This window comes from Cherax quadricarinatus, chromosome 49, assembly GCF_038502225.1.
Source record: "Cherax quadricarinatus isolate ZL_2023a chromosome 49, ASM3850222v1, whole genome shotgun sequence".
In the NCBI taxonomy this organism is placed as follows: domain Eukaryota; kingdom Metazoa; phylum Arthropoda; class Malacostraca; order Decapoda; family Parastacidae; genus Cherax; species Cherax quadricarinatus.
The window spans coordinates 4,104,243-4,130,713 of NC_091340.1; the positions used below are offsets into that span (position 1 = coordinate 4,104,243).

Genomic DNA, 26,471 nt, shown 5'->3' on the forward strand with positions numbered 1-26,471 from the left:
ACTCACTGTCAGTACACTGTAACAGTGTATACTCACTGTTTGTGTACTATGTGTACATGTGTGTGTGTGTGTGCACATTGCGAAACGTCGCCTCAGTAAATGCTTGTTCTGTCACCTACGTCTTCTAACCTTCACCTTCAGAAGGGTCACCCTGGGGCTGTCAAGGTAACCTTCACCTTGATAGTCACCCTGGGGTTGTCAAGGTGACCTTCACCTTCATAGTCACCCTGGGGCTGTCAAGGTAACCTTCACCTTCATAGTCACCCTGGGGTTGTCAAGGTGACCTTCACCTTCATAGTCACCCTGGGGCTGTCAAGGTGACCTTCACCTTCATAGTCACCCTGGGGCTGTCAAGGTGACCTTCACCTTCATGGTCACCCTGGGGCTGTCAAGGTGACCTTCACCTTCATAGTCACCCTGGGGCTGTCAAGGTGACCTTCACCTTCATAGTCACCCTGGGGTTGTCAAGGTGACCTTCACCTTCAGTCACCCTGGGGCTGTCAAGGTGACCTTCACCTTCATAGTCACCCTGGGGCTGTCAAGGTGACCTTCACCTTCATAGTCACCCTGGGGCTGTCAAGGTGACCTTCACCTTCATAGTCACCCTGGGGCTGTCAAGGTAACCTTCACCTTCATAGTCACCCTGGGGTTGTCAAGGTGACCTTCACCTTCATAGTCACCCTGGGGCTGTCAAGGTGACCTTCACCTTCATAGTCACCCTGGGGCTGTCAAGGTGACCTTCACCTTCATAGTCACCCTGGGGCTGTCAAGGTGACCTTCACCTTCATAGTCACCCTGGGGCTGTCAAGGTGACCTTCACCTTCATAGTCACCCTGGGGCTGTCAAGGTGACCTTCACCTTCATGGTCACCCTGGGGCTGTCAAGGTGACCTTCACCTTCATAGTCACCCTGGGGCTGTCAAGGTTTCTTTGGCTAACGAGTTGCACTCACCTTCCCTTGACCCAATCTGATTATAATTCAGCCCCAGGTGAATGGCCCCTAGCTATGACCACTAACTTTGGTCACTATGGCCTCTGACTATGGCCACTACGACCACTAAAATTGGCAATTAGGACCACTAACTATGGCCTCCACCAAGGTCTTCAGTCTGATTGTTTCATTATATTTACAATAAATCTATCTGTTCCTTTCACTGTTTTTCTAACTGAACATCTTTCTAGTTTTCGAGATTTGAGGCGAAGCAGGTGGACGACAAGGAAACAACCGATGGACAATATCAGGATGACAGGTGGACGATGGCAGGGAGACAACAGGTAGACTTCAGGTCGACGGCAGGTACAGTGCTTAGCGCAAATTCATCACTTTAAAACCTTCTTTCCTTTTATCACCCGAGGGAATAAAACCTCATTAATCAAATCGTTACCGTAAAACGCTTATTTATATGCAGACATTGCTGGGAGTCAGAGTGTAAATGCAGCGGTTTTGTCGCGGTTGGTCTAACTCCGCATCAGAGCGAGACGACAAATATAACTATCAAGCATAAACGAACTAAATCCACGTTCGTTTTTTTCTCGTGTGTGTGTGTGTGTGTGTTTGTTTTCACCCCATGGCTGGATCACCCATTTTTTTTTTTTTAGGCCTGGCCTGTGAGAGACCGTTCTAAAGTAATCAATCTAACATACTTTTCGGTCTGGAAATAGCGAGAGGAGGTAACCAGCGAGCTGAACAACGTTTCGCTCAGTGTGTGGAGGTTCATCAAGTCATGATATACTAGTAATCTGAGCGAAATCTTAACAGAATAAAGATTTTTACCATTTGCCGCAGGTCGAGTCAACAAATAAATAAAAGATTTAACAAAATGCTTCAAAATATTTGTCTAGTAAAAATAATATATTTAATTAAATCTGAATAATAGTATACTAAAAGTCCTAAATATTACCAAAGCCATATTATACTTTCTACTTCTACCACTCAAATTTTTTTATACTATATATATATATATATATATATATATATATATATATATATATATATTATTTAATAAATGTATGGAAGAGGGTAAGGTACCTAGGGATTGGCAGAGAGCATGTATAGTTCCTTTGTATAAAGGCAAAGGGGACAAAAGAGAGTGCAAAAATTAGAGGGGGATAAGTCTGTTGAGTATACCTGGTAAAGTGTATGGTAGAGTTATTATTGAAAGAATTAAGAGTAAGACGGAGAATAGGATAGCAGATGAACAAGGAGGCTTTAGGAAAGGTAGGGGGTGTGTGGACCAGGTGTTTACAGTGAAACATATAAGTGAACAGTATTTAGATAAGGCTAAAGAGGTCTTTGTGGCATTTATGAATTTGGAAAAGGCGTATGACAGGGTGGATAGGGGAGCAATGTGGCAGATGTTGCAGGTGTATGGTGTAGGAGGTAGGTTACTGAAAGCAGTGAAGAGTTTTTACGAGGATAGTGAGGTTCAAGTTAGAGTATGTAGGAAAGAGGGAGATTATTTCCCAGTAAAAGTAGGCCTTAGACAAGGATGTGTGATGTCACCGTGGTTGTTTAATATATTTATAGATGGGGTTGTAAGAGAAGTAAATGCGAGGGTCTTGGCAAGAGGTGTGGAGTTAAAAGATAAAGAATCACACAAAGTGGGAGTTGTCACAGTTGCTCTTTGCTGATGACACTGTGCTCTTGGGAGATTCTGAAGAGAAGTTGCAGAGATTGGTGGATGAATTTGGTAGGGTATGTAAAAGAAGAAAATTAAAAGAATACAGGAAAGAGTAAGGTTATGAGGATAAAAATATTAGGTGATGAAAGATTGGATATCAGATTGGAGGGAGAGAGTATGGAGGAGGTGAATGTATTCAGATATTTGGGAGTGGACGTGTCAGCGGATGGATAAGATAAGATCTATGAAAGATGAGGTGAATCACAGAATTGATGAGGGGAAAAGGGTGAGTGGTGCACTTAGGAGTCTGTGGAGACAAAGAACTTTGTCTTGGAGGCAAAGAGGGGAATGTATGAGAGTATAGTTTTACCGACGCTCTTATATGGGTGTGAAGCATGGGTGATGAATGTTGCAGCGAGGAGAAGGCTGGAGGCAGTGGAGATGTCATGTCTGAGGGCAATGTGTGGTGTGAATATAATGCAGAGAATTCATAGTTTGGAAGTTAGGAGGAGGTGCGGGATTACCAAAACTGTTGTCCAGGGGGCTGAGGAAGGGTTGTTGAGGTGGTTCGGACATGTAGAGAGAATGGAGCGAAACAAAATGACTTCAAGAGTGTATCAGTCTGTAGTAGAAGGAAGGCGGGGTAGGGGTTGGCCTAGGAAAGGTTGGAGGGAGGGGGTAAAGGAGGTTATGTGTGCGAGGGGCTTGGACTTTCAGCAGGCATGCGTGAGCGTGTTTGATAGGAGTGAATGGAGACAAATGGTTTTTAATACTTGACGTGCTGTTGGAGTGTGAGCAAAGTAACATTTATGAAGGGGTTCAGGGAAACCGGCAGGCCGGACTTGAGTCCTGGAGATGGGAAGTACAGTGCCTGCACTCTGAAGGAGGGGTGTTAATGTTGCAGTTTAAAAACTGTAGTGTAAAGCACCCTTCTGGCAAGACAGTGATGGAGTGAATGATGGTGAAAGTTTTTCTTTTTCGGGCCACCCTGCCTTGGTGGGAATCGGCCAGTGTGTTAATAATATATATATATATATATATATATATATATATATATATATATATATATATATATATATATATATATATATTTTTATCATCACACTGGCCGATTCCCACCAAGGCAGGGTGGCCCGAAAAAGAAAAACTTTCACCATCATTCACTGCCGGTTTCCCTGAACCCCTTCATAAATGTTACTTTGCTCACACTCCAACAGCACGTCAAGTATTAAAAACCATTTGTCTCCATTCACTTCTATCAAACACGCTCACGTATGCCTGCTGGAAGTCCAAGCCCCTCGCACACAAAACCTCCTTTACCCCCTCCCTCCAACCTTTCCTAGGCCGACCCCTACCCCGCCTTCCTTCCACTACAGACTGATACACTTGAAGTCACTCTGTTTCGCTCCATTCTCTCTACATGTCCGAACCACCTCAACAACCCTTCCTCAACCCCCTGGACAAGTTTTGGTAATCCCGCATATTATATATATATATATATATATATATATATATATATATATATATATATATCTATATATATATATATATATATTAGAGCAACAGCTAAGCGTCCATCTTCAGGCTTGAATACATGTATATAAGAAGAAAATTAAGAGTAGAAAAAAGTGTAGAGTAGAGAGGTCGGTGCTGAACACCCTCACACATGTTGATTTAATATTCATCATATCATGCACAATCAGACAACTGACAATAATCTTGCAATGGAAAAAGAGGACCAGACGAGTTCCCAAGAGACTGGGCTGTCATTACCCGCAGAACCGAAAAACTGTGCCTTTTTTACTGGTGAGATCTGTGACAGTATCTCAGACTAATCAATGGAAGTTTTTTTTTTTTTTTTTTTTTTTTTTTTTTTTTTTTTGGAGGGGGGAGGTTATTCTAATTAATTTACACTATGTATGATAAGTAGAATTATGTGTAGCTGTGCCTAAACTTACCAACCAGAGAAAGAATTAAGGAAAATATGGTAGCCAAGCAGACCTTGGTACAATGCACTGAAAGTTATTGCAGATTTTCGTCTTGACACGAGAACAACACAAGGAACTCAGGTTAACAAGACAGTCGAAAAAGAGACGTCAAGTGTTTTACCGAGCTAGCAATCAAGAATACAGGATTATACTCATTCAGGCTTTGAAAGCATAGATCATAAAGCAATGCATATTTGAGGGGTCTTCAATGCATATTTGTCTTTATATTGTCACTGATAAGTCAGTGAACCTGGATATCGCGAGTCATATTAAGATTCAAAACTAAGCACTAAATCCACAAGAGAAGTCAAATTCGTAAACCCAACATCAAGGAGACGGTTTTCAACACGAGTCCATGGACATCGTTCATTAGAATTACGAATATGTGGCAAACGAGTGTTTTTAGGCTAGTGTCCAGTGCGTTTCAAATATCAAGGTTCAAGCCACGTTAACACACAGTAACAAGACTGTTAGTACTTTAGTAATTACTAAGTAACAACCATCTCCCTACCCCCTCCCCATCACCCTCCCACCAGTAACAACTAACTACTCACCCCCCAAACCCCTCCACCAGCAACCAACCCCCGACCCTTTCCCTTACGACCTTCCCCCTCCCCACAAACAACCACTGACGTCATCACCCCCCTCCCCAGGTCAATGGCGCCATTTAGTCATGGAGGTTAAGAATAGTGGCGCCACTAGTCACTCCTCTGCCATCCACCACAACATCAACACCTCCAGCTCCTTCAGTACCATCAACCTGTGGTAAAAAAAAAAATTGATTACTAGACTTTCATGGTAATTTTTGATAGATCAGCTTTGTAAATATTTTAGCAATTTTTCTTCCTACAAAATGTTGAAGCATTCTCAATACATATTAAGACTTTCAAACTATTGCTTACCGCAGTTCATGAATATTCTAGTAATGTCCATACTTTTATCTTTGCAGACATTGTTTTGGTGTTGCTGCTGGTGATGACATCTCTGAAGACTTGCAGCTGCCCACGACACGGCCTTCACCACACAGCAGCTGCCCACGACACGGCCTTCACCACACAGCAGCTGCCCACGACACGGCCTTCACCACACAGTAGCTGCCCACAACACGACCTTCACCACACAGCAGCTGCCCACGACACGGCCTTCACCACACAGTAGCTGCCCACAACACGACCTTCACCACACAGCAGCTGCCCACGACACGGCCTTCACCACACAGCAGCTGCCCACAACACGACCTTCACCACACAGCAGCTGCCCACAACACGGCCTTCACCACACAGCAGCTGCCCACAACACGGCCTTCACCACACAGCAGCTGCCCACAACACGGCCTTCACCACACAGCAGCTGCCCACAACACGGCCTTCACCACACAGCAGCTGCCCACAACACGGCCTTCACCACACAGCAGCTGCCCACAACACGGCCTTCACCACACAGCAGCTGCCCACAACACGGCCTTCACCACACAGCAGCTGCCCACAACACGGCCTTCACCACACAGCAGCTGCCCACGACACGGCCTTCACCACACAGCAGCTGCCCACAACACGGCCTTCACCACACAGCAGCTGCCCACAACACGGCCTTCACCACACAGCAGCTGCCCACGACACGGCCTTCACCACACAGCAGCTGCCCACGACACGGCCTTCACCACACAGCAGCTGCCCATAACACGGCCTTCACCACACAGCAGCTCCCCACAAAATGGAGAATATCTTCAATCTACAAGATTCGATAAACTTAATTTATTTATTACATTTTAAGATCATTAATTGTCTTTCTTTATCATAGAAATGTTCTAGGAACACACACAGGTGTTAAGAGAACACCATAGAAACAGAAAAAGGAAATAACTTTCAACTGCTGTATGTGTCAGCAGGACAACACACAATTCGGGAGCTTTGAGCTCGGGGGGAAAAAAAAAAAAAAACCTACCTACCCCAACCCTACTAACAATAGTAGTAATGAGGCGAATAGCCTCAATACTGCCATTATTAGTAGTTTGAGGTACGCTAATTTTGAAATTTCATGACCTTGTTTGCATTGTCAGAAGCTAATTGTTGCATATACTACGCAGTGACAAACAATCATGCACAACATTGCAGTGAAGATGAACACTTGTGCAGCAGTCTTCTAATACAGGCTATTATGATCACCTTGTCTCCAGTGTTCTGTCTTTGTCCGGAGAATTCTACGACAATTAAACAAGTTACCATCCGTAACATACTTTACAACCTAGCCAAACCTACTCCTAATATCTCATAAATATAGACGCCTAACAGGAAAAAAATGTTAGTCAATTTGCACTACTCTTCCCCCCCCCCTCATCCTTGAGAGGACCAGGTCGATAAAAATCAATCAGGTTTGATTCCTCTGAGAGTACCGACCCCCGCCCTCTTAACAGTTTGGTTAAATGTGCACGCATGTAAAATAAATAAAATTCCCCATAATCTAAGGGTTATACACAGCCTGGGGAATGTTAGGCAGTCAGGTTTGATCCAAGGAAGGGGAGGGTACTTTCAACTGCTTGTATCAAGACACCCCTTGAAGGGTGTCTTGTACTAGTGAAGGAGTCTTAAATTTAACAATGATCCTAACATATTTCCCACGTCCCTAATAGCACACTAGACTAACAATCAACACTGTTGTTTATCTAACCAGCTGGAGGCCTGTCGTATACCAGCATGAATTCATAACCTACTTTACCTGCCAGTTACGGCTGGCATCCTAGGCATAACCTGGGGGACCACTACATTTAAGCCCCTCCTCTCTATTTTTTCTGGGTTTCTAACCCAGCAGGGTTAATAATCCTATTCTCACTAATACCACTCTAAATCACCCCCCCCACCCTAATTACACTCATCAGCATCAGATGTTAGTGAATTCTTTCTGCCGACTAACACTCCACTTCAGATCACAGAGGTTTTCATTTTCATCATTAACGTCTGCTGCCAGAAGAGTTACACTTCACTGCTTACAAACTATCAAACCAACTGAAATTCTGAACGCTAATACTTTTATATTCATAGGAACCTGAACGCCGCTTAAATTTTCCAAAATGACGAAATTGTGTAAACTCAATGAGTCAATATTTAATTTTGCACAGTTTGGCCAAAGGCATAAAATACGTAGAACACCCACCACAACCACTACCCAAAGCCCGAAACCCACCAACATCCCCACTGAAACCATGTAAAATAACAGATTCCACACAGCTACTGAAGGTCGTTGGTGGGTTCCAAGGCCCACAGTTCTACGTAATCTATGCCTTCGGGGGAGATTACTCTCCCCTGCTATATGCATTCATAATGCATATAGCAGATTCTCCAGTTCTTAACCTACCTAAATATATAAAACTACTTACAATACACCTATGGAAACCAACAGTGGAAAAGCAATTCGAGACTAAACCATACCACGGGCGGGATTGAACGACGGTCTGGAGTTTTGAGACTGACCGCGGGTTCAATCCCGCCCGTGGTATGGTTTGTTTGCAATCGTGTCATTACGGTTTCGTGAGTCAATTCGAGACTATCTTTTGATTTCTCTTGGACGAGTATCAAGTCAGACTAAGGGTCAAAAGGTGTAATAGACCACATGACATGTCGCAAAAACTATGGAGGGGGAGGGGGTGAAATTACAAAGAACGTCAGGCGACTAAGTTCAAACAGTAGTGGTACAGTGAGTAGCAGTAAAAGCAGTAGTAATAACAATAGTAGTGTAGGTAGTGCTGGTAAGATTTGCGGTAATACCAATGGTGGTAGTGATAATGCTAATGGTGGTAGTATTAATACTGGTAGTCAGTCTAGCAGTAAGTCCTGGTAGTAGTGGAGGTAGTAGTAACATTAATAGTAGTAATAGTAACAATATTCGTAGCTGAAATATTGTCTACAAATAACAGTGGGGAAACTGCAACAAGTTAACCTTCAATAATAAAGTTCAACAGGAGCTTACAATAGACATGAAAAACTCCAATATTCCTGTTGGCCAATGCTAGGTAAGAAATTAGAAGTAAATAAAAAGTTTGGCTAAGAGACTGACCATCTTTTATCAAGTTTAGAGCGTAGAACTCAAAATTAACTCCAATTTAGTCTCTCAGACTGTCACCTCTGTAGTCGAGATAAAGCCTAACCCTCAAGCGAAACATTTCATGAATAATAATACCTGTCACTGTCTCTTACCAACCTGGTATTGTACACCATTTATATGAAAACATAATCAAAGTTAGATAAATCTGGTCCAGGAACAAAGGTCAGGTGCAGTTGAAAGTGGTCTCAAAACAACCCAGGTTATACCGAAACGTCTGAAGTTTCCTCCCTCTAAGTGTCAGTTTTGTGAACTTAGTAAAACAAAGCAACATTAGATTTGCCAAAGACATAAAATACGTAGAACACCCACCGCAACCACTACCCAAAGCCCGAAACCCACCAACATCCCCACTGAAACCATGTAAAATAACAGATTCCACACAGCTACTGAAGGTCGTTGGTGGGTTCCAAGGCCCACAGTTCTACGTAATCTATGCCTTCGGGGGAGATTACTCTCCCCTGCTATATGCATTCATAATGCATATAGCAGATTCTCCAGTTCTATACCTTACCTAAGGGGATCTAGGCGAGATCAAGGGTTCCTACGTGAGATCAAGGGGGGTCTAGGCGAGATCAAGGGTTCCTACGTGAGATCAAGGGGGGTCTAGGTGAAATCACGGGGGGTCTAGGTGGGATCAAGGTTATCTAGGCAAGATCAAGGGGGTCTAGATGAGATCAAGGGAGGTCTAGGTGAGATCAAGGGGATCTAGGCGAGATTAAGGGGGTCTAGGCGAGATTAAGGGGGTCTAGGCGAGATCACTCAGTCTACAAAGTCTAAATATATAATGTATAACCCAATTTCAAAAATGCCCCCCCCCCAAGACGCTCTAATACAGACGCTGGAGTCGTAAGCGCTAAACCCACAAGGCTGTACTGAAAATATTTTTGGAACTTCAAAGCGTAAAATTACTTGGTCAGGCCCTCTACAACTCTACTGAAAATAGGAAGATTTGGTTAATTCCACATTTCTGAGGAATTATTGATTTTTCCGGCTATAATATATTCTGCCTAGGGAACATTTATCCCGTCATGTTAAGCTAAAACTTTGGCTGTGTAGTTTTAAAAATAGGTTAGACAAATGAGTAGTTGAGAGTTGGACCTGCCTAACATGGGACAACATGCCTGCTTCAGTGCTCCTTTCTTATGTCTTAATTATGGGCATCAAGACTTCTGCCATTACCCTCACCACACTAAACTATCTCAATATAATTATTACGGTAGATTAACACAGAATTACACAATCAAGTCAGGATGACATCTATATTTTTGTTAGGGTATTTATACTCCCCCAGGATGCGACCCCTACCAGTAGGCCTGCTCAGGGGCAGTAGGCCTGTTGCAGTGTTCCTCCTTTATGCGAACAGCGCCAATGGATATAAATGAACATGTCCACTTGTGCCTAGGATCGAATCTCGGATCTTCAGTTGACGCCACTACCGAGCCATGATATATTACTTACACATTTCATTTCAGCTTCCTACAATCTTGCAGGATGGGTATAGACTGCATAATAAAGATATTAGACTAACTAAACCTTCCTAAAATCTAATCAGTCTTCAGTTCTAAGCTTTAGAACCCATTTCTCCAATTTTTATTTCCACCCCATTCAGGGTAACCTATATTAATATTATAATCAAGGGGGAAGCACAAGGTAACCTGTAGAATACATTCCCCATTATTTCCTAGCCAGAGATTTCTTCTCTGGTCGGGAGATAAGCTAATACTTGCCACCTGGAGGTTACCTGGAGGTTATTCCGGGGATCAACGCCCCCGCCACGAAGCTACTTTTGATATCAATTGCTTACAATCTTTCGTATACTCTCCCCACCACCTTCCTACCTAATACAATTACTATCTGCTTCAGTAACCAAACTTTAGTGGACTTATAACCTGGAAACACCTTACAAGTGGGCCCTGCCCACCTCTAACGACGTCTCCAACTGCTGCATCTCCATATAACACTAAATGTTATGGGTCACACCATTTACTAGTGTGGTTGTTTCCAATCCTCAGACTGGTCAAAGTTGCTGTGTTGATCAATGTTGCAGCAGACACAGCCAGGCACAACACTCCTCAGACTGGTCAAAGTTGTTGTGTTGATCAATGTTGCAGCAGACACAGCCAGACACAACACTCCTCAGACTGGTCAAAGTTGCTGTGTTGATCAATGTTGCAGCAGACACAGCCAGACACAACACTCCTCAGACTGGTCAAAGTTGCTGTGTTGATCAATGTTGCAGCAGACACAGCCAGACACAACACTCCTCAGACTGGTCAAAGTTGTTGTGTTGATCAATGTTGCAGCAGACACAGCCAGACACAGCAATTCTCAGTTACTACACCTGAAACAAAACACATTCACATTATAACCATGAACATTACACAGTTATAGGTAAACATTAACATGTAATATAAACTGGTAACATTACTGCCTGACTGATATACCATTAATGTTTAACATAGTAATGCTATCTTTTTCTTTAATAAATATTTCTTTCACATAAACCTGATGACTAACAATTTGTTTACATGAAAGTCTATCTGGATCACAAGGCTCAAGTTCCTTGGATCAAGAGACCTTCACTAAGGAAATAAATGGTATAAAATACCGACACAATGGCAATATAAACACAAATGCAGTATAATGTGATCCTTTATTGACTACGTTTCGCCCACACAGTGGGCTTTTTCAAGTCACAAACAGAACTACCTGGGGTGGAAGGAACGCGAGTATTTATAGTCCGGCTGAGGTCAGGTGAAGAATGCTGCATCTGATGATGTACCGAGTTGGGTTGTAGAGTCTAAAAACTTGGGTAGCTTGGAAAGGAGACTGGACAAGTTGGTGAGCAGACCTTCTACAGTGTTCTTATGTGGGATAGCGATGAAGAAGTTTCTTGGCAAGTGGTTCAGCTATGTTATAGAAGCCACTATTCTGGTTGAAGTTGTCGGATATAGAAATAAGTGATGATTCCAGGATTCTTCGGTATTGAGTGTTGTCTTCTGTGGCGATAAGTCTTGAGTTTCTGTAGTTTATCAAGTGGTTGTGTGAATTACGGTGTTGTACGCAGGCATTCCTTGTGTCGTCAGACCTGCTTGCGTATTGGTGTTCTGAAATACGTGTTTGGAGGTCCCTTGATGTTTCGCCCACGTATAACTTGTTGCAGTCATTACAAGGGATTATGTATACCCCTGCAGAGGATGGAGGCTTGTCCTGCCTACTACTGGTGATGTCCTTGATGGTCGTGGTTGTGGAGGTAGATACTTGGAATGATGTTTTGGCAAAGATGTTGGAAACATGTTTGGCAATGGAGTTGGTGGGAAGGACTATGTATCTCTTCTCGGCAGTGTCTTCTCTGGGTGTGTTGAAGATGTTTAGTGCTCGCCGTCTGCAGTCTCTGATGAAGTGACGAGGATAGTGGAGATTGGAAAATACCTGTTCAATTATAGTGCATTCTTCCTCAAGGAACTCGTTGCTGCAGATTCTGAGTGCACGCAGGAAGAAGCCTATAATTACACCACGTTTGGTTTTGGTGTCGTGGTGAGAGTAGAAGTGGAGAAGATCGTTTTGGTTGGTGGGTTTTCGATAGACTTTAAAACGAAGTTCGTGGTCAGCTTTGCAGAGTAGAACATCAAGGAAAGGAAGAGTGTTGTCGACCTCTTCTTCAAGTGTGAACTGGATTGAAGGCTCGACCTGGTTGAGCTTGTCTTGGAGAGCTTGAACGTTGAAGCGTTTAGGAGTTATGAGGAGAATGTCGTCAACATAACGGAGCCAGGTGACAGACGAAGGAATAATGGTGGAGAAACGTTCGGCTTCTAGATGTTCCATGTATAGGTTCGCTAGGACTGCACTGAGTGGCGAACCCATGGGTAGTCCAAAAGTCTGCTGAAAGAGGTGATTTTCAAAAGAGAACTATGTGTTGGCTTTACGTGTTTCTCTTTTGAAAATCACCTCTTTCAGCAGACTTTTGGACTACCCATGGGTTCGCCGCTATAAATGAACGGGTATTTCCAAACTCCCGCTATCTCGTAAAGCTCATCGGGACCGCGGGCCAGTACTAAACGCCTTCTTTTTTGCCAGAAAGGCTGAGGAAATGTAGTCGCTCACACGCTGCCAAACATGTTTCCAATCTGCTGAAACATCATTCAAGTATCACACTCCGCAACCACGACAAATCGAGACGTACCAATGGTAGGCGAGACAACCTCCATCTGCGAGGCTATAATCGCTGTGCGACTGCAACAAAAGTTATGCGTGGGCGAAAATCAGTTCTCCAAACACATATGAACTGCAGCCACACTGAATATGACATTTGAAAATCTTTCTGCGTCATTTACAAGCGATTATTATGATAAACTACGGGGAAACTCAAGACGCTCGCCGCGGACAACACTCAATGAAGATCTGGAATGTCGCCTTTCTATATCGACAGCTGGCCAGAATATTGACTATATTTCAACTGTCATTGCTGTGGCCTCTTAACTCCGCAAACTGTCAGTCTCCTTTCAAGCTACCGTTTTGAGAAGCATCGGTATCGGGGCCGGCATTCTTTCGCCGGACTCCAACCGGACTACTCGCGTTCAGCTCTTAAATAGTTCCTGACTAATGACTTAACACTGTGGCAAACATCAGTCAATAAACGTCACATTATACTACGACTAACTATATTGCCAGACCTTCACTAAGTTATTTTTCAATAATGGAAAAAAATAGCCCAGAACTGGATACACCATTATGGGTTATGTAACGTCTAGTGTGAGAGTTATTGTTTGATCAGAGGAAGGGGAGAAGCTCCAGTTCCTCGCATCAAAACCCCTCCACTAAGGTCAATCACCCCCGCCCCCCCTCCAAGACATTAGACCCCAAAGAAAATTAAGACATAATAATTTGGTAACCAAACTGGTGGTGGGGACCAGGAGCTGCAGCTCCTTGGGAATTATTATTATTATTATTATAATCAAGGGGGAAGCGCTAAACCCGGAGGATTATACAGCGCCTAGGGGGGGATGTGGAAGGCATTCAGGCTTAATTTGGGGAACTGGAGCACAGATCCAATTCCCTAAATCAAGAGCCCCTCACCAACATCAAGGAACCTTCCTTGAGGGGAGCTCCTTGGGAAGCTTTGAAAATTGGGTTGGTCAAATGTTTGTTAGTGGGATGAATTGTAAAGGACCTGCCTAGTATGGGCCAACAGGCCTGCTGCAGTGTTCCTCCTTTCTTATGTTCAACTCTGCTATTGCACTGACAAATACGTCACTAGACAATACTTACGTTATTTAGGTGTATTAAAAGGATGGGGAAGCGGTAAAGCCGGCGGGGGTGGCAGGAGGAGCAACACATCTCCTCCGTACGATCACTGAATTTCAACTGATCTTTAGTGCCTTTGAGGTTGGTCACTGTCCTGACCTTCACTATAACACCATCATTGATAACCTGAATAACTCTAACTACAATCACTAGATGGCACTGCCACACCACCACCTCTAGATATCATTACTACTTCATCACTATGAGTACCGTTCATGGTGCAGCGCTCAACCCGTGGGGGTCATGGATCCCCTGGGAGGATAAGTTCACTCCCAGGTGACATATATCACATTCCTTGGATGTGATCTATGCCACCTTCACCTTCAAGGAACCTCTCTCAAGGCCACCACTCTCACCACCAGAGGCGCTGAACTCCACTACTATTGTACCTCTGTAAATCATGAGGAGAGTAAAGACAAAAGGAGTGTGTTTCAGGTGGCGTTCCATAGGGCTTAGAAAGTTCGTAGTGCTGAGATCCTGTGCAGGGGGATTGAGAAATTTTTAATCGGAGAAAAATGCTGAACATTTGTAGGTAAGGAACTGCAGTATAAAATAAGAAAGCAATGACCATTGCATCACTTAAAAAACATACAGCAAAGGAGGCTGTGGTAACACACCAAGTACTCCACTGTATCTAATCATCCTTGAGTCCTTCTTCTGACTTTTAAACATTTTACGGTTATGAAGGTATGTACGAGTTCTCAGCTCTCTTTGGAAAGGGGGAGGTTAAGTTTTACTGACAGTCTACGAAAATCACCTTGGCGTCCTGTTGTTTTTCTGTCTCTCACGAAGTAGACTGACAGCAGGATACTACTTATGTCTTAATCGGAGGTTATAGTCTACAAGTTGTGTTGCTTCGCCCAGCTTCCTGTACACAGGTTAGCAACTTCTATTTTCGATATATTTACACCCATTGAGGACCATACACAACCCTGGTTTTGAGCGGGTATTATGGGCAATCATCAGTCAAAACAAAATCGAAAACGTCAACGAACCCGCATCTGGTGACACTGAAATTCGCAGTTACCTTATGACAACACATCGTCAGGTAAATTTTCATGGAAATGGACGGAACAAAAGAAATCTCATCACATTAATAAATAAATATCTAATTAATGGCCCTTTAAAATAAGACAGACAGCGAGGGAAGCAGCGACTGATTGTTTCTACTGTTCTAACACTTGTTGAAGATCAGTGTTTCGTCGTGATAGGTTCTGACCATCCTAAAATTCAGTATTTAGATTGAATCCACACTTGTTCTGAGAGTACTAGGTAGCATAAAGTCTCTCTGTGACATCATGGCAGCTCCATACCCACGAGAAAAGGACAAAGTACTCAGTATTTTTAAGTATTAAATACTGAAACTAGCTGTCAAAATCTCCAAGAATCCCAATAAAACTGGCGGAGACATGAGTCAAATCTGGCACAGGTTGCAGTGCCTACGTCAGACTGCGAACAGCGAGCACCAGCAGCCTAAATGGGCAAGCATTATCTAGTAAGTCTGAGGGAAAAAAAGAGAGTGTTGTGGAGGCGCTGATCACTGGAAGAGCATTAAGGTATACCCAGTCAACAGTGAAGGGCCGCAGGCCTCAAAAGCACTTTGTTAAACTGACGACAAATGTGTAATCACTGAAAGTCTTAAATACTGCAAATCGGTGCGGAACATTTCTTCTGTTGAGAATCAGTGAACTTTGCCATCGTTTCCCGTTAACGGGAAACAGTTGAACCAGAGCTGAACAACAACACCTCGATAATCCCATCGGTGCATAAACATTAGTATTAAAATTCCCAAAATGAAGACAGGCCCTGCAGTGAGGAATTGGTTCGTCTAAACACTTTTGTTGTGAGTCAAAATAAACCTTTGTATATAGACTATGAAGAAGCAACGCCAGAATGGTTTTCTATCAGTGCGTTGGGCAAGTCCGAGCACACTGATGTCAACACTCAGTGAGGGAGGCAGTGTTTGTCTCTGGTCAACACTGAAGGAGGCTGTGTGAGAGAGAGAGAGAGAGAGAGAGAGAGAGAGAGAGAGAGAGAGAGAGAGAGAGAGAGAGAGAGAGAGAGAGAGAGAGAGAGAGAGAGAGAGAGAGAGAGAGAGAGGGAGAGAGGGAGAGGGAGAGATCATCCTGTTTCCTATTTATGTGTCTCATAACATTAAAAAGTCTTCTAAATGGGCTGATGTAGTTAACAGCTGTTAGCTTATAAATAATGTTAAGAACCCTTACCCTAACCTTGTAAAACTCTGTGTAAAAAGAGAGATAGAGATAGAGAGAGAGAGAGAGAGAGAGAGAGAGAGAGAGAGAAAAGACAGTACATAGGAATGGCAGTTAGACTTAAGAGTCTACACCATGGCTATCTACTGAGAAGCACTATCTACTACTATCTCTACTGAGGACTGTCTACTATTATCCACATAGTTCTGACAAGGATAAAAAAAAGTGGAAGGCTCGCTCCCCACCCTCCAGCCACCACACGCATGACACAGAAAAAAAAAACATACCATACTGAAACACATAGAATTTATAGGAAATAAGTACAGAAGAAAACCACGAGCTACAACAGTGTCTACCGTGACAGTAATAATTTCACTGTACATGTACTCGTGTAACTCCACTGACACTCACAGTGCTACATCTACCATTAGCTGTTCTTCTAGAGTCTCTAGACACTTATTCTAATTTGAAATGTTATGTGTAGGTGTACGTGAACAGCCGGATATCCTGTGCGATATCGGAATTATCAGCAGGATAATGGTGCTCAATACCCAGCGAGGACCTGACTCGTAGAATCCTAGATTTGCTAAAGGATAAACTGTTCTGGCATCAGGATAAACTGTTCTGGCACCAGGATAAACTGTTCTGGCACCAGGATAAACTGTTCTGGCACCAGGATAAACTGTTCTGGCACCAGGATGAACTGTTCTGGCACCAGGATAAACTGTTCTGGCACCAGGATAAACTGTTCTGGCACCAGGATGAACTGTTCTGGCACCAGGATAAACTGCTCTGGCACCAGGATGAATTGTTCTGGCACCAGGATAACTGTTCTCGTACCAGGATAAACTGTTCTGGTACCAGGATAAACTGTTCTGGCACCAGGATGAACTGTTCTGGCACCAGGATAAACTGTTCTTGCACCAGGATGAATTGTTCTGGCACCAGGATAACTGTTCTCGTACCAGGATAAACTGTTCTGGCACCAGGATAAACTGTTCTGGCACCAGGATGAACTGTTCTGGCACCAGGATAAACTGCTCTGGAAACCAGGATGAATTGTTCTGGCACCAGAATAAACTGTTCTCGTACCAGTATAAACTGTTCTGGCACCAGTAAAAACTGTTCTGGCACCAGTATAAACTGTTCTGGCACCAGGATAAACTGTTCTGGCACCAGAGTGAATTGTTCTGGCACCAGTATAAACTGTTCTGGCACCATGATAAACTGTTCTGGCACCAGGATAAACTGTTCTGGCACCAGAGTGAATTGTTCTGGCACCAGTATAAACTGTTCTGGCACCAGTATAAACTGTTCTGGCACCAGGATAAACTGTTCTGACACCAGTATAAACTGTTCTGGCACCAGGATAAACTGTTCTGGCACCAGTATAAACTGTTCTGGCACCAGGATAAACTGTTCTGGCACCAGGATAAACTGTTCTGGCACCAGTATAAACTGTTCTGGCACCAGTATAAACTGTTCTGGCACCAGGATAAACTGTTCTGGCACCAGGATAAACTGTTCTGGCACCAGTATAAACTGTTCTGGCACCAGTATAAACTGTTCTGGCACCAGTATAAACTGTTCTGGCACCAGGATAAACTGTTCTGGCACCAGGATAAACTGTTCTGGCACCAGTATAAACTGTTCTGGCACCAGGATAAACTGTTCTGGCACCAGTATAAACTGTTCTGGCACCAGGATAAACTGTTCTGGCACCAGGATAAACTGTTCTGGCACCAGTATAAACTGTTCTGGCAACAGGATAAACTGTTCTGGCACCAAGATAAACTGTTCTGGCACCAGTATAAACTGTTCTGGCACCAGAATAAACTGTTCTGGCACCAGTATAAACTGTTCTGGCACCAGGATAAACTGTTCTGGCACCAGTATAAACTGTTCTGGCACCAGTATAAACTGTTCTGACACCAGTATAAACTGTTCTGGCACCAGGATAAACTGTTCTGGCACCAGGATAAACTGTTCTGGCACCAGGATGAACTGTTCTGGCACCAGGATAAACTGCTCTGGCACCAGGATAAATTGTTCTGGCACCAGTATAAACTGTTCTGGCACCAGGATAAACTGTTCTGGCACCAGAGTGAATTGTTCTGGCACCAGTATAAACTGTTCTGGCACCAGTATAAACTGTTCTGGCACCAGGATAAACTGTTCTGGCACCAGAGTGAATTGTTCTGGCACCAGGATAAACTGTTCTGGCACCAGTATAAACTGTTCTGGCACCAGGATAAACTGTTCTGGCACCAGAGTGAATTGTTCTGGCACCAGGATAAACTGTTCTGGCACCAGTATAAACTGTTCTGGCACCAGTATAAACTGTTCTGGCACCAGTATAAACTGTTCTGGCACCAGGATAAACTGTTCTGGCACCAGAGTGAATTGTTCTGGCACCAGGATAAACTGTTCTGGCACCAGTATAAACTGTTCTGGCACCAGTATAAACTGTTCTGGCACCAGTATAAACTGTTCTGGCACCAGGATAAACTGTTCTGGCACCAGAGTGAATTGTTCTGGCACCAGGATAAACTGTTCTGGCACCAGTATAAACTGTTCTGGCACCAGTATAAACTGTTCTGGCACCAGTATAAACTGTTCTGGCACCAGGATAAACTGTTCTGGCACCAGAGTGAATTGTTCTGGCACCAGGATAAACTGTTCTGGCACCAGTATAAACTGTTCTGGCACCAGTATAAACTGTTCTGGCACCAGTATAAACTGTTCTGGCACCAGGATAAACTGTTCTGGCACCAGAGTGAATTGTTCTGGCACCAGGATAAACTGTTCTGGCACCAGTATAAACTGTTCTGGCACCAGTATAAACTGTTCTGGCACCAGTATAAACTGTTCTGGCACCAGGATAAACTGTTCTGGCACCAGAGTGAATTGTTCTGGCACCAGGATAAACTGTTCTGGCACCAGTATAAACTGTTCTGGCACCAGTATAAACTGTTCTGGCACCAGTATAAACTGTTCTGGCACCAGGATAAACTGTTCTGGCACCAGAGTGAATTGTTCTGGCACCAGGATAAACTGTTCTGGCACCAGTATAAACTGTTCTGGCACCAGTATAAACTGTTCTGGCACCAGTATAAACTGTTCTGGCACCAGGATAAACTGTTCTGGCACCAGTATAAACTGTTCTGGCACCAGGATAAACTGTTCTGGCACCAGTATAAACTGTTCTGGCACCAGTATAAACTGTTCTGGCACCAGTATAAACTGTTCTGGCACCAGGATAAACTGTTCTGGCACCAGAGTGAATTGTTCTGGCACCAGGATAAACTGTTCTGGCACCAGTATAAACTGTTCTGGCACCAGTATAAACTGTTCTGGCACCAGAGTGAATTGTTCTGGCACCAGGATAAACTGTTCTGGCACCAGTATAAACTGTTCTGGCACCAGTATAAACTGTTCTGGCACCAGTATAAACTGTTCTGGCACCAGTATAAACTGTTCTGGCACCAGAGTGAATTGTTCTGGCACCAGTATAAACTGTTCTGGCACCAGTATAAACTGTTCTGGCACCAGTATAAACTGTTCTGGCACCAGTATAAACTGTTCTGGCACCAGAGTGAATTGTTCTGGCACCAGGATAAACTGTTCTGGCACCAGTATAAACTGTTCTGGCACCAGTATAAACTGTTCTGGCACCAGTATAAACTGTTCTGGCACCAGAGTGAATTGTTCTGGCACCAGTATAAACTGTTCTGGCACCAGTATAAACTGTTCTGGCACCAGTATAAACTGTTCTGGCACCAGTATAAACTGTTCTGGCACCAGAGTGAATTGTTCTGGCACCAGGATAAACTGTTCTGGCACCAGTATAAACTGTTCTGGCACCAGTATAAACTGTTCTGGCACCAGTATAAACTGTTCTGGCACCAGGATAAACTGATGAATTGTTCTGGCACCAACTGTTCTGGCACCAGAGTTCTGAATTGTTCTGGCACCAGTATAAACTGTTCTGGCACCAGGATAAACTGTTCTGGCACCAGAGTGAATTGTTCTGGCACCAGGATAAACTGTTCTGGCACCAGTATAAACTGTTCTGGCACCAGTATAAACTGTTCTGGCACCAGTATAAACTGTTCTGGCACCAGAGTGAATTGTTCTGGCACCAGGATAAACTGTTCTGGCACCAGTATAAACTGTTCTGGCACCAGTATAAACTGTTCTGGCACCAGTATAAACTGTTCTGGCACCAGGATAAACTGTTCTGGCACCAGAGTGAATTGTTCTGGCACCAGGATAAACTGTTCTGGCACCAGTATAAACTGTTCTGGCACCAGTATAAACTGTTCTGGCACCAGTATAAACTGTTCTGGCACCAGAGTGAATTGTTCTGGCACCAGTATAAACTGTTCTGGCACCAGTATAAACTGTTCTGGCACCAGTATAAACTGTTCTGGCACCAGTATAAACTGTTCTGGCACCAGGATAAACTGTTCTGGCACCAGTATAAACTGTTCTGGCACCAGTATAAACTGTTCTGGCACCAGTATAAACTGTTCTGGCACCAGTATAAACTGTTCTGGCACCAGTATAAACTGTTCTGGCACCAGTATAAACTGTTCTGGCACCAGTATAAACTGTTCTGGCACCAGTATAAACTGTTCTGGCACCAGTATAAACTGTTCTGGCACCAGTATAAACTGTTCTGGCACCAGTATAAACTGTTCTGGCACCAGTATAAACTGTTCTGGCACCAGAGTGAATTGTTCTGGCACCAGGATAAACTGTTCTGGCACCAGTATAAACTGTTCTGGCACCAGTATAAACTGTTCTGGCACCAGTATAAACTGTTCTGGCACCAGTATAAACTGTTCTGGCACCAGTATAAACTGTTCTGGCACCAGTATAAACTGTTCTGGCACCAGTATAAACTGTTCTGGCACCAGTATAAACTGTTCTGGCACCAGTATAAACTGTTCTGGCACCAGTATAAACTGTTCTGGCACCAGTATAAACTGTTCTGGCACCAGTATAAACTGTTCTGGCACCAGTATAAACTGTTCTGGCACCAGTATAAACTGTTCTGGCACCAGGATAAACTGTTCTGGCACCAGTATAAACTGTTCTGGCACCAGGATAAACTGTTCTGGCACCAGGATAAACTGTTCTGGCACCAGTATAAACTGTTCTGGCACCAGTATAAACTGTTCTGGCACCAGGATAAACTGTTCTGGCACCAGGATAAACTGTTCTGGCACCAGTATAAACTGTTCTGGCACCAGTATAAACTGTTCTGGCACCAGTATAAACTGTTCTGGCACCAGTATAAACTGTTCTGGCACCAGTATAAACTGTTCTGGCACCAGTATAAACTGTTCTGGCACCAGTATAAACTGTTCTGGCACCAGTATAAACTGTTCTGGCACCAGTATAAACTGTTCTGGCACCAGTATAAACTGTTCTGGCACCAGGATAAACTGTTCTGGCACCAGGATAAACTGTTCTGGCACCAGTATAAACTGTTCTGGCACCAGGATGAACTGTTCTGGCACCAGTATAAACTGTTCTGGCACCAGTATAAACTGTTCTGGCACCAGGATAAACTGTTCTGGCACCAGGATAAACTCTTCTGGCACCAGGAACTTCAGTGGGGAGGCCAGTGCACCACAACTATACAGTCACTCTCTGAAAGACAATATGCTAAATAAGTTAGTTCTTTCTTAATATAGTTTATACCTTTAAGATAATGTGAATTCCATTTCTTCTTGTATCGTCTCGTGTTTATATACTCTTTATTACAATTAAATGTATTCAAGATGGGGTCTGACAAGACCATTGTACAATGTTAATGTTGACTTTGTGTGTTTTATGCTCGGAATTTGTTTTCCTTTTTGGGGTGTCCCGTGGCTTAGTTGGTAGCGCCCTGTACTCATATAATTAAGGTTCGATCCCCGGCACCGTACCTACTTACCTAGCAGTAAGCAGGTACCTGGGTGTTAGTCGATTGGTGTGGGTGGCATCCTTGGGGGGGGGTATTATACCTCAGATAGTATTGGGCTTTGAAATAATCTGAAGTAGGATAACAGCTGTTGGTCTAATTAAAAAAAACTCTGCTCTTGGCGTCTGCCACTCGCTGTTTCTTATCCGTGAGCGACACGTGGCAGATTCTAGCTTTCTGATCTCATCAACGTATAAAAAATTGCTTGTGTGACTCGGGCGTCTGATCCAGGCTCAGAGCTCGCTCAAAGAGATCTTTACAAACTCTCTCTCTCTCTCTCTTTCTCTCTCTCTCTCTCTCTCTTCCAGTTGCAGCTCCAGTCAACTAGCTTCCGCTACACTTACTGTATAACCCCCACTTGAATTTATAACAACATTTCGGTCTATCGTTAATCATTGTCAAATCACGAACAAGCTAGGAAAAAGAGAAGGCCACAACAGTGGACTAGAAGAGGGAGAGGAAAGTAGTAGTAGTAATATTAGAAGTAGTAGTGATAGCAGTAGTAGTAGTAGTATTAGTATTAGTAGTAGTAGTAGTAGTACTAGTAGTAGTAGTAGTAGTAGTAGCAGTAGCAGTAGTAGTAGTAATAAAGTTGGTAGAATTACCGACAATATGTAAAGTAAAAGGACACAAGTGCAACTAATGTGACACCTTGGACAAGCTTTTCAAGTGAGAAGGGTTGGATCTGAGAGGGACATGACCTCTCAGTTGCCTCTCACTACTACTACTACTACTACTACTACTACTACCCTGCACCTCTCCTTCCGACAGTATTTAAGTCTCCGCACTGTCGCTTGATCTTCAGATAGTTCCTGACTATGGAACTGAACTTCTCCAGGCCGAGGGACTGACAACCTCAAATTCTACGACTTTAAGGGTGATGGACTGATTACATCGTCTTCACATCTCTACTGTTCCTGCCTACTTTCTGTATTCGACTGAAGAAGCCTACTGTGTAGGCGAAACGTTTCGGAATAAAGTTGTCTAACTGTTGCATATGTGTCTTACCTAACAATTTCCAAACTTACTAGAGTACTAAAGACGTCACTCAAACATTTCCAAACAGGTGTTAAGAACATAAGAATATAAGAAAGAAGGAACACTGCAGCAGGCCTACTGGCCTGTGCGAGGCAGCTCCAATTCTCGAACCGACTTAAGCCAATGCCTTGACCTAGTGAGGTCAGACACGTCACTTAAGGGAGGAGCACTGCGTCCGACCTAGTAGCACAAGCTGGTCAGGTCCAACTCACACCCACCCACACCCACTATGTATTTATCTAACCTATTTTTAAAACTACACGTTTTAGCCTCTATAACTGTACTCGGGAGTTTGTTCCACTCATCCACAACTCTATTACCAAACCAGTGCTTTCCTATATCCTTCCTGAATCGGAATTTTTCCAATTTAAAGCCATTGCTGCGATTCCTGTCTATGTTACATATTTTCAGCACGTTATTTACATCCCCTTTATTAATTCCTGCTTTCCATCTATACACCTCAATCATATCTCCCCTAATTCTACGCCTTTCTAGAGAGTGCAGATTCAGGGACCTCAGTCTATCCTCATAGGGAAGATTTCTGATACATGGGATCAACTTTGTCATCATCCTTTGTATGTTTTCCAGAGCATTTATATCCATTCTATAATACGGTGACCAAAACTGTGCAGCATAATCTAAATGAGGTCTAACCAAGGATATATAGAGTTGAAGAACAACCTGAGGACTCCTATTATTTATGCTTCTTGATATGAAGCCAAGAATTCTATTAGCTTTATTGCGGACACTTATGCACTGTTGTCTTGGTTTCAGATTACTGCTAACCAGAACTCCTAAATCATTTTCGCAGTCCGTAATATTAAGATCTACATTATTTAGTTTATATGTGGCATGGTTATTGTCCTGTCCAACATTTATAACTTTGCATTTGTCTATATTAAACTGCATTTGCCACTTCTCCGACCACTGCATCAGTCTATTCAAGTCATCCTGGAGTGCTCTAACGTCCTCATAAGAATGGATTGGACGGCATATTTTGGAATCATCAGTAAATTTGCTTATGTCGCTATTTATTCCCTCATCTATGTCGTTTATGTAGATTGTGAGCAACAAGGGGCCCAACACTGACCCCTGAGGAACACCGCTTGTGACGTGCCCCTATTCCGATTTCTCCCCATTTATGCAAACTCTCTGCTGCGGAAAGAACTACGTTAAACCCATCTAAAAGAACCGGACACGATAACATTCCAATCAAATTCCTAAAAGATAGTTGTCTCCGAATTGTCTGTCCTCGCTGAGCACATAAATGCATCCATCACCATCAATGCCCTGCCGGAGGAGTTCAGGGTACTCAGGGTCGCTTCCAGTATGTTTGATGTCAGTATTTATACCAGACCTGTTAGTATATTTAGTGTGGTGCTCGAGATTCTGTTATTATAAGCTGATTTACCCTGTTTAGTTATAATGTGAATAACTCAGTTCACTTTATTCCATTGTATCTCTTATTATTGTAAATTATTTTCATGCAATTGAATTATTTATTAGTTTAATTTTTTTAATGTTGAAATCATTACTGATTTCTGCTGTATCTAATATAAAATATTACAAGGACCCCAATGGAAATAGGTTAATTTGACCGACTTCTTTTTGGGTTATCCTGGGAAGGTTGCTTGTATGTTACTATGTGTGGTAATTTTGTACTTATGTGTGACTGTACCTGGATACCCATACTTAATGATGGGACTACCAAGAACAGCAGGAGGGGGGGGGAGCAGCGGTAGCAACAACAGGAGCAACAGAAATGTGAATGTCAACAGCGGACAATAACGGTGTCACGAGACTGGCGGAGAGTTACAAACATATTCACTAGGCTGTGTCCACAACTCCCCCCCCCACCAACACCCCCACCAACACCCACATCAACACTGTGGAGGAGATAACGGGTGAGGAATGTGACGCCCTCAAGTCACCCACCCTCTGACCCACTGAAGCTGAAGGTCGCCCACTCCCACGACAAACCCACCCACCCACCCACGCATACTACCTGCCGCCCACTTTATCTACCCACCACACCCCCAAGACCACCTGTTGCTCATGACACCCTCATATACACCGACCAGGTTAACATTGCCTGTACGGTAACTGTTATGCACGTGTGTATATATATATATATATATATATATATATATATATATATATATATATATATATATATATATATATATATATATATATATATATATATATATTGATTGATTGTGTATGTGTGCGTACTCAACTAATTGTGGTTGCAGGGGTCGATTCATAGCTCCTGGCCCCGCCTCTTCACTGGTCGCGCTACTAGGTCAACTTTCTCCCTGCTCCATGAGCACTATCATACCTCTTCTTAAAGTTACTATGTATGGTTCCTGCCTCCACTGCATCACTCTCCAGACTACATATTCCACTTTCTGACAACTTTATGACTGGAGAAATACTTCCTAATATCCCTGTGATTCATCTGAGTCTTCAACTTCCAATTGTGACCCCTTGTTACTTATGTGTATGTGTACTCACCTAGTTGTGGTTGCACCTAATTGTGGTTGCACCTAGTTGTGGTTGCACCTAATTGTGGTTGCACCTAGGTGCGGTTGCAGGGGTCGAGTCATAGCTCTTGGTGTGTGTGTGTTCCTTTTGTAAGCCTTTAATGTTTCATAGAAGAAGATCACAGTAGTTATCGTGGCCAGGATGCTGGGGACGGGTCCCACAACTTTGGTCATAGACCTGAACATACCAGTTGTTCCCTAAACCTTACGTTAGATATCGTACACCAGCGTTGAAACTCTGGAGCCGATCGGTCGAAACATTCTCGTGTTATGTGTATGGGATAGTGTTACGTACGTTTTATTCTGTATGGGTGTCATACATGTGTGTTATTGTGTATGTGTCTTGCAAAAACCTCTTTGTAAACACTATGAAAACTGCAACAAACTCGTAAACGTCTGTGTTTCTCGTGAGTCGTAAATATAAACTTAACACATGTTGTGGTTACCGACACGAGCGATAATAAATAGGCACAGACACAAGGAAAAGAGACTGAATAACACACTGCTGTAGATGTTTTCGGTAAAAAAAAAAGACCTCTAGGAGCTGGAAGGCATCGCGAGGGATGATTTATTTAAACGATTTAGAAATCACGCCACCTCATGTTGGCATTACACAGTGCCTGTGGCTCTGTGCCCACTGATATGTTAGAGCACTTCGCTTCTCATTGATCTCGTTGTTAGTTGTTACAG

At 43.3% G+C, this 26,471-nt stretch overlaps 1 long non-coding RNA gene across 4 annotated transcripts in view; it reads right to left on the reverse strand.

Annotated features, from left to right (window-relative positions):
- The window catches only part of LOC128696969 (uncharacterized), a 36,099-nt gene extending 22,035 nt beyond the window's left edge, over nt 1-14,064 (reverse strand). For all 4 annotated transcript variants that reach the window (XR_011393303.1, XR_011393302.1, XR_011393300.1 and 1 more), the window contains exons 1-2: nt 13,975-14,064; nt 10,606-11,047 (exon numbers count right to left, since the gene is read on the reverse strand). This is a non-coding gene — a long non-coding RNA (uncharacterized lncRNA). The remainder of the gene's footprint in view (nt 1-10,605; nt 11,048-13,974) is intronic.
- Nucleotides 14,065-26,471: the final 12,407 nt, after the last annotated feature.